The sequence below is a fragment of the Triticum dicoccoides genome, chromosome 5A, assembly GCF_002162155.2.
Source record: "Triticum dicoccoides isolate Atlit2015 ecotype Zavitan chromosome 5A, WEW_v2.0, whole genome shotgun sequence".
NCBI classification, from domain to species: domain Eukaryota; kingdom Viridiplantae; phylum Streptophyta; class Magnoliopsida; order Poales; family Poaceae; genus Triticum; species Triticum dicoccoides.
The window spans coordinates 35,781,486-35,793,694 of NC_041388.1; the positions used below are offsets into that span (position 1 = coordinate 35,781,486).

The window sequence follows — 12,209 nt, forward strand, 5'->3', positions numbered from 1 at the left end:
GGCAACTCCAGCCGCCAAAGCCATCGGATCACCTCACCATGGCATAACACCGCGCCAACCACCTCCAGTAGCCGAGACGACCGGCGACGGCTGGCCCCCGCTACCTTAGCCCGCGCCGCCCATGTGCAGCAGGCCGGCGGAGCCCCCACGATCTAGATCTGGACCGAGAAGTTCACCACAGCCGCCCCACGCCGGCATGAAATGCTTGGCAGCGGATCTGCAGCCACTCGCGCCTCCGCGCCAGAGAGCCGCCGTCCGGCCGCCCCGGACGCAGCCGCACCGCGGCACCTTGCATAGCTGCGTGCATCCGCGCTGTCCAGTGCCAGACACCGAAGTGAGGAGGGCCCGCCGCCACCGACACCGACCGGGCTTTGTCCGGAGACGACGGGGAGGGGGGATGGGAGGGTTGGAGGCGACGACGCGTGGTTTCGCACCCCCCTCCCCCTGGCGCTCGCAAGAGCGGGCTAGGCGGGACAATAACTGGCTTTCGTTGTTTCAGTTCAATCTGGTTGGCCAACACTCAGTTTCATACAACATTGTGGGTTGAATCGCCGTCCTATAAACATGCCTTTTAGCTTTGTGGCACTCTCTTGTCACACTGAGCTTGGCGCCTTATCCATCCGGCTTTGATTCGATGGTTCACATCTTCATTGATATCCTCATCCTTCTGCAGCATTGACCCCAAATATCAAAAGGTGTCCTTCTAGGGCACCACCTGACCATCAGGGCTAACCTCCTCCTCGTGCCTAGTAGCACTGAAACCGCACTTCATGTACTCGATTTTAGTTCTACTAAGTCTAAAACCTTTTGATTCCAAGGTTTGTCTCCATAGCTCTAACTTCCTATTGACCCGATCCGACTATCATCGCTAGCACCACATCATCCACAAAGAGCATACACCATGGGATATCTCTTTGTATACCATGTGTGACCTCATCAATCACCAAAGCAAAAAAATAAGGGCTCAAAGCTAACCCCTGGTGTAGTCCTATTTTAACGAGAAAGTCAATAGTGTTGCCATCACTTGTTCGAACATTGTCACAACATTATCGTACATGTCCTTGATGAGGGTAATGTACTTTGCTGGGACTTTGTGTTTCTCCCAGGCCCATCACATGACATTCTGTGCTATCTTATCGTAGGCCTTCCCGAGTCAATGAACACCATTTTGCTCCCTGTATTTCTCCACAAGTTGTCGCACCAAGAAAATGGCTTCCACGGTCGACCTCCCAGGCATGAAACCAAATCATGCTTGTCATTCTTAAGCGATGCTCAATGACTCTCTCCCATAACTTCACTGTATGGCTTATCACCTTAATTCCATGGTAATTAGTACAACTCTGAACACCCCCTTGTTCTTGAAGACTGGTACTAATATACTCCTCTCCATTCTTCTGGTATCTTATTTGCCCAAAAAATGGGGTTGAAAAGCTTAGTTAGCCATACTATCGCAATGTCTTCGAGACCTATCCACACCTCAACGGGCATACAATCAGGGTCCATCGTCTTGCCTCCTGACCTCAGACTTCTAGATTCGCCGCACAAAACGTCTGCTGGTATCATCGAAAGAGTAGTCAGTTTAATGGTAGAGCTCTCATTCTCCCCACTGAACAACATGTCAAAGTACTCCCCGCCATCTATGCAAGTCTCCTTGTCCTTCACCTGAACAACATTTCAAAGTACTCCCTGCCATCTATGCTAGTCTCCTTGTCCTTCACCTGAACAACAAGTTGAAGTACTCCCCGCCATCTATGCTAGTCTCCTTGTCCTTCACCAGGAGCTGGTCTGCTCCGTCCTTGATGCATTTGATTTGGTCGACATCCCTCGTCTTCCTCTCTCGGATCTTGGCCATCTTATAGATTTCCCTTTCACTTTCCTTCGTGTCTAACCGCTGGTAGAGGTCCTCATACGCCCGACCACTTGCTTCACTCACAGCTCGCTTTGCGGCCTTTTTGCCATCTTATACTTCTCTGTGTTGTCTGCACTCCTATCTAGGTAAAGGCGTCTGAAACAATCTTTCTTCTCCTTAATAGCCTTCTCGACATCATCATTTCACCACCAGGTATCTTTAGCTTCGCTTCTACTTCCTCTGGACAATCCAAACTCCTCTAAGGCCACCTTACGAATGCAAGTCGCCATCTTCATCCATATTGTCTGCATCACCTCCTTCCTTGCAAGGGTTCTCCTTAATAACCGTCTCCTTGAACGCCTGAGCTACCTCCTCCTTGAGCTTCCACCAGTTCGTTCTAGCGACTTTGGCACGAATCCGAAAGCTGAAGTCAACCACCACAAGCCTATGTTGAGAGACAACACTCTCTCTGGGCATGACCTTACAATCTAGGCACGCCTGCCTATCTTCTCTTCTCGAAAGATTGAAATCAATCTGGCTAAGAATGTTGACCACTACTAATAGTCACCAGATGTGATTCTCTTTTTAAAGAGGGTGTTAGCTACAATCATATCGTAGGCTAGAGCAAAGCTTAAGACATTTTCCCCTTTTTTATTCCTGATGCCATTGCCAAAGCTCCCATGCACCCCTTCAAAACCGATGTTAGATGTACCCATGACCCCAAAGACAGTTGACTGCATAAAAAGAAAAAAATGAAGCCACTAAAATCATGCTTCCTAGATCAAAATCAATTATCAATGGTAAGAAAGATACAAATAACTAGATAAGTACAGTATGTGAACTTCTAAAGCAAGTAGCTGACATATGAATACAAGAAAAATAATAATAAGATCTAGCCCATGAACAAGTAGATTATAAAGCCCATTGCTTTCCACAACATCGTCCACTATCTATAGTATAAAATTCAATAACAACCACTATTAGAAATTAGACCCAAACGCTAAAAAGCGTGTGTGTGTGTTGGTTGTCTTGTTCGAGTACACATGCATGCACCATCCGATTTGGCACCGCCCCGTCTGGTCTTCCTTATCTTATCCAGTCCCTCACTTCTCTGGTTCACTAGTAGGAAAACCCTTATAGGTTGAGAAAGTTAATGGCGCCGACCAAAATCCGTGCGCCACTAGTATCTTCGGTAAAAACCACAAGCGTGAGAAACTTTGTCAGCGCTACTTGTGAGTTCACATTAGTGTCGTTGGAGGACACCAACGGCACTAGTAATTGGACCCAGCTACCTGCGAAGCCAAGAGTTGATAGCGGTGTCTAAAAAGATCCTTTGCCGGTACTACTTCCTTTTCTATTGGCGTTGGTCTATAAGGGTAATGCCACAAGTAACATTATCCGCTTATGCCATGTGGGCCCCGAAATCTAGAGGCGTTGGCCACTAGTGGTGTGGGCTATTTCGACCTTCGTCACAAGATATATTGGGACCCACATGTCATGTGCACCTCTGCGCGTGTTTTATTAGTGGCGTTGATTCTTCTGTAGCATCGAAAGTGCTTTTCGTAATAGTGGCGTCGTTTTTGTTGCCAATGCTACAAATGTGTATGGGGGGCAATAATTGAGCTCACCCCAGTGTAGGCATGTGAGCCTTTCTTCTTCCTTTCCTCACTCTCTTCCTCTCAAAAACTCCATTGCATCGTGGTTGTAATCCCAAGGACACCAAGCTCAACGTCACGCTCAAGCTTCTAGACATCAAGGCAACACACAAAAGCACGAACTCGAGCATGGATGCTACATTGGAGTATCTACATGAAGTTCTTCTCGATGGTAACACATTACCTACTGTCGTCGATGAGTCAAAGAAGGTCGTGAACCCTATTGATTTGCTGCACTTAAGATACCACGCCTGCATCAATGATTGTATCATTTATCGGAATGAGTACGAATACCGAACAGTCTAGAAAGTGCGAGGAACCCCGATTCAACCAGGAAAAGCAAACTCCTCATAAGGTTGTATTGTACTTTCCTATCATTCCTCGTTTGCAGTATCTACATGCCAACAAGACGCGGAGCACTTGCATTGCCACAAGAATAGGAAGCTGGCGGGTGAAGACGACGGCATGTTGAGGCACACTGCAAATGGTTGCCAATGGAAAGCAAGGAACATCGTGGCGGGTGTGAGTACAGATGGAATTAATCCTTTCGGCAACCAAAGCAGCACACACAAGACCTTGCCTATCTTTGTATGGTTCTACACCCTACCACCTTGGCACTACATGAAGCGGAAGTATATACAGATAGTTATGATATTTCAAGGGCCGACACAACCGGGGAATGGAATTAACTTGTATCTCAAGCTACTGAAGGAGGAGCTACTCACATTATGGGTTGTTAAAGGTGTCAAAACCTAGGACGCTAGCTAAGGAAAATATTTCCCTATGAGAGTTATCTTGCTTACAACGTGCATGAGTATCTCGGTTATGGGCATGTCTTTGGCCAGGTGTGCCACGAACACTGCGGTTGTGTTAAGTGAATGGATGATATGTCTTATGTCCAGCTAAAGCGCATAACAGGCGGCTCTAAGAAAACCGTGTTCATAGAGCATGGGGGGTGGCCTAATGAGGATGACGAGTGGAGAAGTCATAGAGATTTGTTCAATGGTACAAAAGAGACTGCCAAAGGCCACGTAAGAGGAGCAGAAAAGAAATCCTCATTTGTTGAAGTGTTGGAAATAGTGCCCTGCAAATGGAAAGACAAAGCGGAAGGCCCTCGATCCGTTGTTAAAAAGTATGGAAAAGGAAGTCTGTTTTTTGGGACTTGCCTTACTGGCATCTTTTCAATACACCTCATAGTGTTGATGCCATACATATCATGAAAAATGTCTGCTAGAGTGGTTGGTACCCTGTTCAACATGCCAAAAAGACAAAAGATGTTCCAAAGTCAAGAAAAGATTTGAAAGAACACACTATAAGGAATGAATTGACTCAAACGGTCGGAATGACATGGCTGAGGGCAAAACATCAAAAAGTGATGATCTGAAGCAGCACAAGGGTTGTGGAGGAGCAAACTCCACCTTGCTACTACGATGTGTACAACACTAGTGTTGAAGGAACAACTTCAACGTGCAGCACTAGATATCGCTCTAGTGGCAAATGTAGGCCGATATGGCAGCAAGAGTTCAATCCAGAACTCCTAGAGCACAAGATCTACTCCAAGATCTTAGATAAGAACAACAAGTTCTATTATATGTAGTGGGTACATAGTCTCCTCATCATTCTCCCCTAGTTGTTTGGAATTTGCCCTCGAGTTATCTTCATAGAGTGCTTCTTTTGGATGGTAGAGAGTCAAGTCCGCAACATTGAAAGTGTTGGATATACCCATGTCGCTTGGAAGATCTATCACATAAGCATTATCATTTATCTTCCTCACGATAGAGAAGGGCACATACCTTCGCTGCCTAAGTTTCCCTTTAACACCTAAAGTTAGCCTCTCTTTTTCGGAGGTATACCATCACCTTATCAACAACTTGGAATGATTTTGGCCTCCTTTTGCAGTCAGCAAATTGTTTATATTTCTGATTTTGTGCTTCCAAAACACCATGAATCTCTTCAAATAACTCAGTGTAATTATCAGAAAATGACAATGCAGACCTTGAGTTTCCCCTTGATGGTAGCTTCACCAGATCCACCATGTGTGTTGGAACTTTAGTGTAGACAATGGAAAAATGGCTCCTTCCCGTGGATCTATGCTTGGAATTATTGTAGAACTCTGCAAGAGATAGAGCTAAATCCCATTGTCCCTTTCTTTCTCCACAAATGCAACGGATCAGATTACCCAAAAACTTGTTAACCACTTTCGTTTGTCCATCTGTTTGTGGATGAGCAGTGCTAGAAAATTTCAATTCAGTGTTGAATTGCTTCCACAAAGTGAGCCAAAATGCAGCAAGAAACTTGCTACCACAGTCTAACACGATGGACCTTGGTACTCCGTGAAGTCTGACCACTTCTCAAAAGAATAGATTTTGCCACATGATGAGCATTCGTTATCTTGCAGCATGGGATGAAATGAGCCATCTTAGAGAATATGTCCATGACCACAAACACAACATCACTTGCTCGCCTTGTTCTTGGCAAGCCCAAGACGAAGTCCATAGAGATGTCCTCCCATGGAGCAACAGGAATAGGAAAAGGCATGTATAACCCTGTGTTCTAGACTTGGCCTTTGCAGGTTTGACATATGGGGCATCGCTAAACAAACTTTCCAGCATCTCTCTATAGTTGTGGCCAAAAGTAGCGAGCTTCCAGGTTAGTGATAGTCTTCTCCCGTCCAAAATGGCCACTAAGATCACTTGAATGGAGTTCTCTAATTAGCTTGTTGCACAGAGAACTCCTTGGGATGCACAAATGATCATTTTTGAAGAGATGGCCATCCTACACCAAATAGTCGTCACCTAATGGCTACCCCTGATATGCTTCACCCAAACATGGCCAAGTCTTCATCATCCTCATACAACTCCTTTATTTGATCCATGCCTGGAAGTTCAGCCTCAAAAGAAGTCAAGAGGCATGCACGACGACTCAAAGCATCGGCCACTCGATTAGTTGTCCCAGATTTACGCACGATGAGATAGTTAAACCTCTTCAGAGGCATGCATGACGACTCAAAGCATCGGCCCATCTCGCTAGCATGCGGTCAACATGCATTTGATTTAATGCACTGATCACATGCGGGCATGGATGTTGTGGAAGCATCAAATGACTGTGTGTTTAATGGTGCTACATCGAGTGCCTAGCTGGTGCTTAGACGAATTTGGGAGGAAGGACACCTCTAATGCATGGCCGGACCAAGGGGCTTGGTGCAGCTGTTAGCTGCTGCCACCTAATGGTAGTTTTTGAGGTAGCTCAGGTCATTTTGTTTTTGTAACAGGCACGTGTTTTCCCTGTTCTAGCAGTGGGGGGTGAGTGGGGTGTGTCAGGTTTTCCTTGTAAATATTTTCTTTCTCCTTAATGCAATTATACAGAGGCCTCATGTGTATTCGAGAAAAAAAAACTTGGCTATATTTCATCTTTCAAACTTGCCTTCCGTTTCTCATTTTGTCAACATACGTCATGCATGTTGTTCCTCTAATTGCAGATTTTTTTGTTGCGCTATATACCCATGAAAAACATGCGACTATTTCTTGCATGGGGAGGGGCCTAGGTTAAGAACCAGTTACCTACTCCCTCCCTCCGAAATTATTTGTCGCATAAATGGATAAAAATGGATGCATCTAGAACTAAATATATCTAGATACGTCCATTTGTCCGACAAGTATTACCAGACGGAGGGAGTAGTTGTTTTTGTGTTTGGAGATGGAACAGGATTTGAATTCTACTACCAAAATAACCTTTTTTTTACTGCAATTCTTTAGGGGGGGAGGAGGTAAAATTCTCCATAGGGTGAAATATGCAGTTGACAAAAGAAAGATTGGAAGGAGACAGGAAAACATGGTTTTTAAGGCGTCCCTAAGGTGTCGCTTAGGCGATGCCTAAGCGTCAGGGTGCTCCCTGGTCACAAGGCAACGGCCTTGCCTTAGTCATGTGTCTACGGCGTCCACTTTAACTCTTAGGGCGTCCAAGTCATCAGCCTAGGCGCCATTCTGCCCGCCTTAGATAAATCAAGACGCCTCAGACAGGGGCTGGGGCTTCAGGCAGGAAACAGAGTCCAGCGTGGGAAGAAAAGGGCGGGAACTGTTGGCGCGGAAGAGAGATCAAACCCCTCTCGCGTTTCAGTCCACACGAGGGATCTCCTCTCTTGACCTTTGGCAGCAGCTGGAGCTGCAGATTAGATGTAATGTGAAATAAGGCATCAAAGGATAGAAGGAAACAACACTGAGCCACCTGGACCATATTTAATTAGCGCGACACTCTGGGAATCAAGCCACAGATGCTTCACGGAGTTTAGGATCCAGGTGGCCATCCTGGCTAGTGGCTACTGATGATTACCTTGAGGAGTTGTGGTTGAGATCTAGAAAACCCTTACCAAAGATCATCAAGAAAGAATTCAACTCGGTGGTCATCCTCATTGTTTGGAAACTTTGGAAACAGCAGTGATCCATCCCGGCTCTTGTGATTCACATTCGTGATGAACTCCAGACTTGGATGGCTGCTGGAGCAGTGTGTTTACAAAATTTTGTGACAAAGTAGCTTCTTAGGCTTGTGGTGTGGTGTTGACCTGTGGCATTGGTTGCAATGTGAAGAGGCTATTCTTGTAACACACTTTGCTGCCTCCCATATAAATATGGTATGCATTTTGTGTACTCTCGAGAAAAAAAAAGGCAGTGGGGTGCGGAGACCAGGTGACACTACTTTTAGTATGTATGGGTCGTCATGGACAGCACATTTCCCTTTTTAGCTGTGCGCTTGGCCAATCCATCCAACACCCAGCCACTTGCTAGACAGGTTTTAAACCCAAAATTAAATGGCCCCTTAAAGAATGATGATGTAAATTCAAGAGATAAGTTCTATTGAGTTCCAAGTCCCACACAAGACTGTTACTTTGCACATACAGAAGCACATGAACATGTTCTATGTAGGTAATATGACTGTCTAGGGGATATTGCAATGCCACTTCTTTGATAAATCACCCCATACCAGTGAAAAATCATACAGAACCTAATGAACAATGCAAAGCTCAGTGGAATTCACACATTTCACCACACAATGGTGCAGTCCTGGCACCGACAATGATCTCAAGAAAGTAAAAAATATACAGTACATTATTCGGACTCACCTTCTCTGAAGGCGAAGCACCATCAACATTGCTATCAGAGGTCAAAGGTTCCCAGCATCATCTTTGCGGGTTGTACCCTTCGCCGATTCTTCATTTGGTGCCCTCTTAGGAACATCACTAGGAGAATCTTTGGATAGCAAGGCACATCCATGTTTGTTGAGTGTGCTACACCCTCGAGAGCACCTTCTCCATAACAAGGAGCCCTAGGTGAAAACAATGGTGTAAATTTTCAGTCTATAATTTTAAGGTTAGAAATAACATAAGGCCATGAAAGTTTTGTGGCACAGCTACAATTGTTCCATCATCCGTTTTAATGACCCAAGGTGCTATGTTCCGTTCTAACAACGGGCTAGTGTTTGCACAAATTATTTAGTACAATTACAAGATACCATACAAATAAACGGCACATTTTATAACTGGCAACAGCAGAGGCATATAACTCTTCTCAAATAGTATAACATCTATTTAATCCAATAATTGCACTTTGACTGAATGTTCATCAGAATACACACATCATGCCAAAAGATGACAGGTCCTAACTCTGAACTCTGAAGAATTTCTATCGAATAACAATAACACTAATTCGACCCACTGAACCCCTCAAACGCCAACACACACAATCAGGCTTGCCCCCGAACAAAAGAAAGACAAACACCACTTGGCAACCACCTCGCCGTAGAACATCTAATACTGCTCTACACTCATCTCCTAAACTACAAAACTCAAAAGCCCAAAGCAACTAAGGACAAATAGAAACCAAAACCTAAAGAGCAACGAACTAAAGAAAAGTTTCTTTCGACAATGCCATCCACACAAATGTTTGTGTGTGGCTCCGAATAGGTGAGGCGTGCAAGAGTAGAGTCCTAACCTGATCTTGAGGTCGTGGCTGACGCATTCAAAGGCGTTGACAAAAATCCCCATCCTTGATAGCATCTGTGCTTATAGTGCTTGTCTGGTTGGCCGAGCAGAGTCAGGTCGCGACTTGCCAGGTCATGCTCCACGATCGACGCACTGTCCCCGTGGACATGGAGAAGAGCAGAGACCTGCCAACGAGAACGCTGGAATGTTGTGTGAATTCCATGGAGAACTCGCCTTCGCAGAGCATCGTGGTCAGCTCGCCCCAGCCGCCAGCCTGAGCATCTGCAGAGCAGTCAAGTAGAAAATATTTGGTTCTCTAGAACATATATTTTAGAGCCATCCATAGGATCCTTTTAAATTCGAAGAAAACATCAATAGAATCTAGCAAACTTAAGAGATAAATTAGTACAATCATCAAAACGACTAATCACAAAATGTGACTTCTTCCTTCACGTTTTATGCATCTTTCAATAGTAAAGTGCATCGAGCAAGCTTGTAACATTTTGTGAATCTTCCAAACATAAAGTATATTCAAACATAAGCAGCAGCAGTGGATACTTACGAATTGGAGGACTTAGCAGGCATGGCCCCCTCCACCATGAACAGGTTGGCCGTTTGGATGTTTCACTTGAGAAAATAGTCATGGATGTGCACATCACGCCTGCAAGACCCACCACCAGAAATTAACCGAAGTAGAACAGCAAGAAAAAGTAGCAAAAGCATCCCAAAAACACATAAAGATAACTCACATCATGTCCATAGTCCGCTTCCCAATTCCTCTGCGCCATCCTGCAACCACAACAAACCTGGGAAACCAAAGAGAAATCAGCACAGGAGCCAAGCGAATCGAGCAGGAAGTGACGGGATCAGAGACTTAGCGATCTCATTGCTCTGCTGGTTGTCGTCTCCTCCCTTGTCGCCGCGGCCACCCTTGTTGCTGTTGCCGAGGAGGTCAGGTTGGACACCTGCCATGCTCCTCACCGCTGTCCCTGAGCACTTCACAAGGAGAGTTCCAAGCCTCACACCTCCTTCCTCCCGTTCTGCACATCACCCTCAGCTACCAACCTCGTCCCCCCAGCTGTGATTATTTCAAGATGATATCCACATGCGATTTCTCTCACATGGAACAGATGATACATGTTCAGAATTCAGTCTGTCTCACTAATCTTTCAGCTACAAAGGCAGAAAAAATAAGGGCATGATCAATACATAAAGAAAAAACTGGAACAATAATGCTTGTAGTGCTAAAAAACTGTGAAAGTAACAATCAAGGAAAAAAGAACAGTTATTTGTAACAAGGGCAAGCTTGACGGATGCAAAACGACTACATTCTGAAACTATATCTTTAAAACCAAATTACAAAGGAATAAAATTATCTAATAGAACATAAACATCATGTATCTTTAGGAACCAATTTTTAGAATCCTGGTCTATTAGCATGCCTAGCTGCCAATAAAGAATATAAGCAAAAGACATATAGACCTGTTTAAGCCTGTACGCATTTTTATAGCAATACTGAACCCCTTCTGGTCTATCAGCATGATGTTTATGTTCTGATGCTCTATTTATAGCTTGTACAAAAAGGGGTGGTCTATCAGCATGATGTTCTGATGTTTATGTTCTGAACCCCACGTGCGCATACATCATCTCATCGCCAAAATTTAATTTATTAATTACTGTTTCTCCGTCTAAGTTTGCTAGAAATGTAGAAATGTTCTTTCTCCATGATCTTGGATACGCGTTGACGAAATTTATGTTTTGAGTAACCTCTCGATTAAATGAAAAAAAAAATCATACTTTCTTCGTCCACGAATACAATGCCACCTCACAATGCCTTGGAAAAAAATAATCTTGTAATCGACAGCTAACTTTGGCCATTAATTTTTTGGTTTTGTTTTTCTTTTGAATGACAACTTTAATAGTAAAAGACGTCAGGGCCGGAGTGCTTCATGCCACTCGTCTCGCACTTATCGTTTGGGGGAAAATATATGTATATCACTAGAATATATTATTAGATTCATAGTTACCAACCATATGGCTTGGTAAGCTACCAACGAAACAACTGAAAGATTTGTAGTTGAGAAAAGTTTTGAATGATATATTTTCTAGACAAGTGACGTCTAGTATTTAATTAGTCAAATGATGGTTAAAATATGGACCCAAATTATGAGGTGGCCTTGTAGACATGGACAGAGGGAGTATGATTTTCATTTATAAATGGCGGTTTGGGAGGAACAGGTCCTCTAAAACCAAAGGGGCATGCTGACTAAATGGTGATCCGAAGGCGCTAAATCTATTATCAAATTTTGGATACGGTACAATGTGGACTACTCTCCAAATGAAGACTAGAAGGTATATGGAGGCATGCTTGCAAATGAGAAGTGTGACACCTCTACGTATTTTCCAAAAAAGAAAGATTATACCTCCTAGACTTTGCATCCGCGGATGCGTACCATATAATACGGTTGATGCCAGTCAGCGAGACCAAAAGAAAGATTATACCTCCTAGACTTTGCATCCGCGGATGCGCACCATATAATACGGTTGATGCCAGTTAGCGAGACCAAAATCATCATCAAAGAGATGGACAATAACTACAAGAAAATGACAATATATGAAAATTACATACAATCAAGTCGCCTTCTTCTACATTAACAACTTTAACAAGGGGGAATAGAATGTTCTCTCTATAAGCATGTTGGTGTTTGCTTTGGTGAGGTGACGTCACTGT

At 44.2% G+C, this 12,209-nt stretch overlaps 1 long non-coding RNA gene across 1 annotated transcript; it reads right to left on the reverse strand.

The window, feature by feature from the left end:
* Positions 1–9,494: 9,494 nt before the first annotated feature.
* LOC119296897 lies at positions 9,495–10,647 on the reverse strand. The gene is made up of 3 exons (XR_005145441.1): positions 10,228–10,647; positions 10,041–10,139; positions 9,495–9,760 (listed from the first exon to the last, which is right to left on the reverse strand). It is a non-coding gene; the product is annotated as an uncharacterized LOC119296897 (long non-coding RNA).
* Between the last annotated feature and the right edge of the window lie 1,562 nt (positions 10,648–12,209).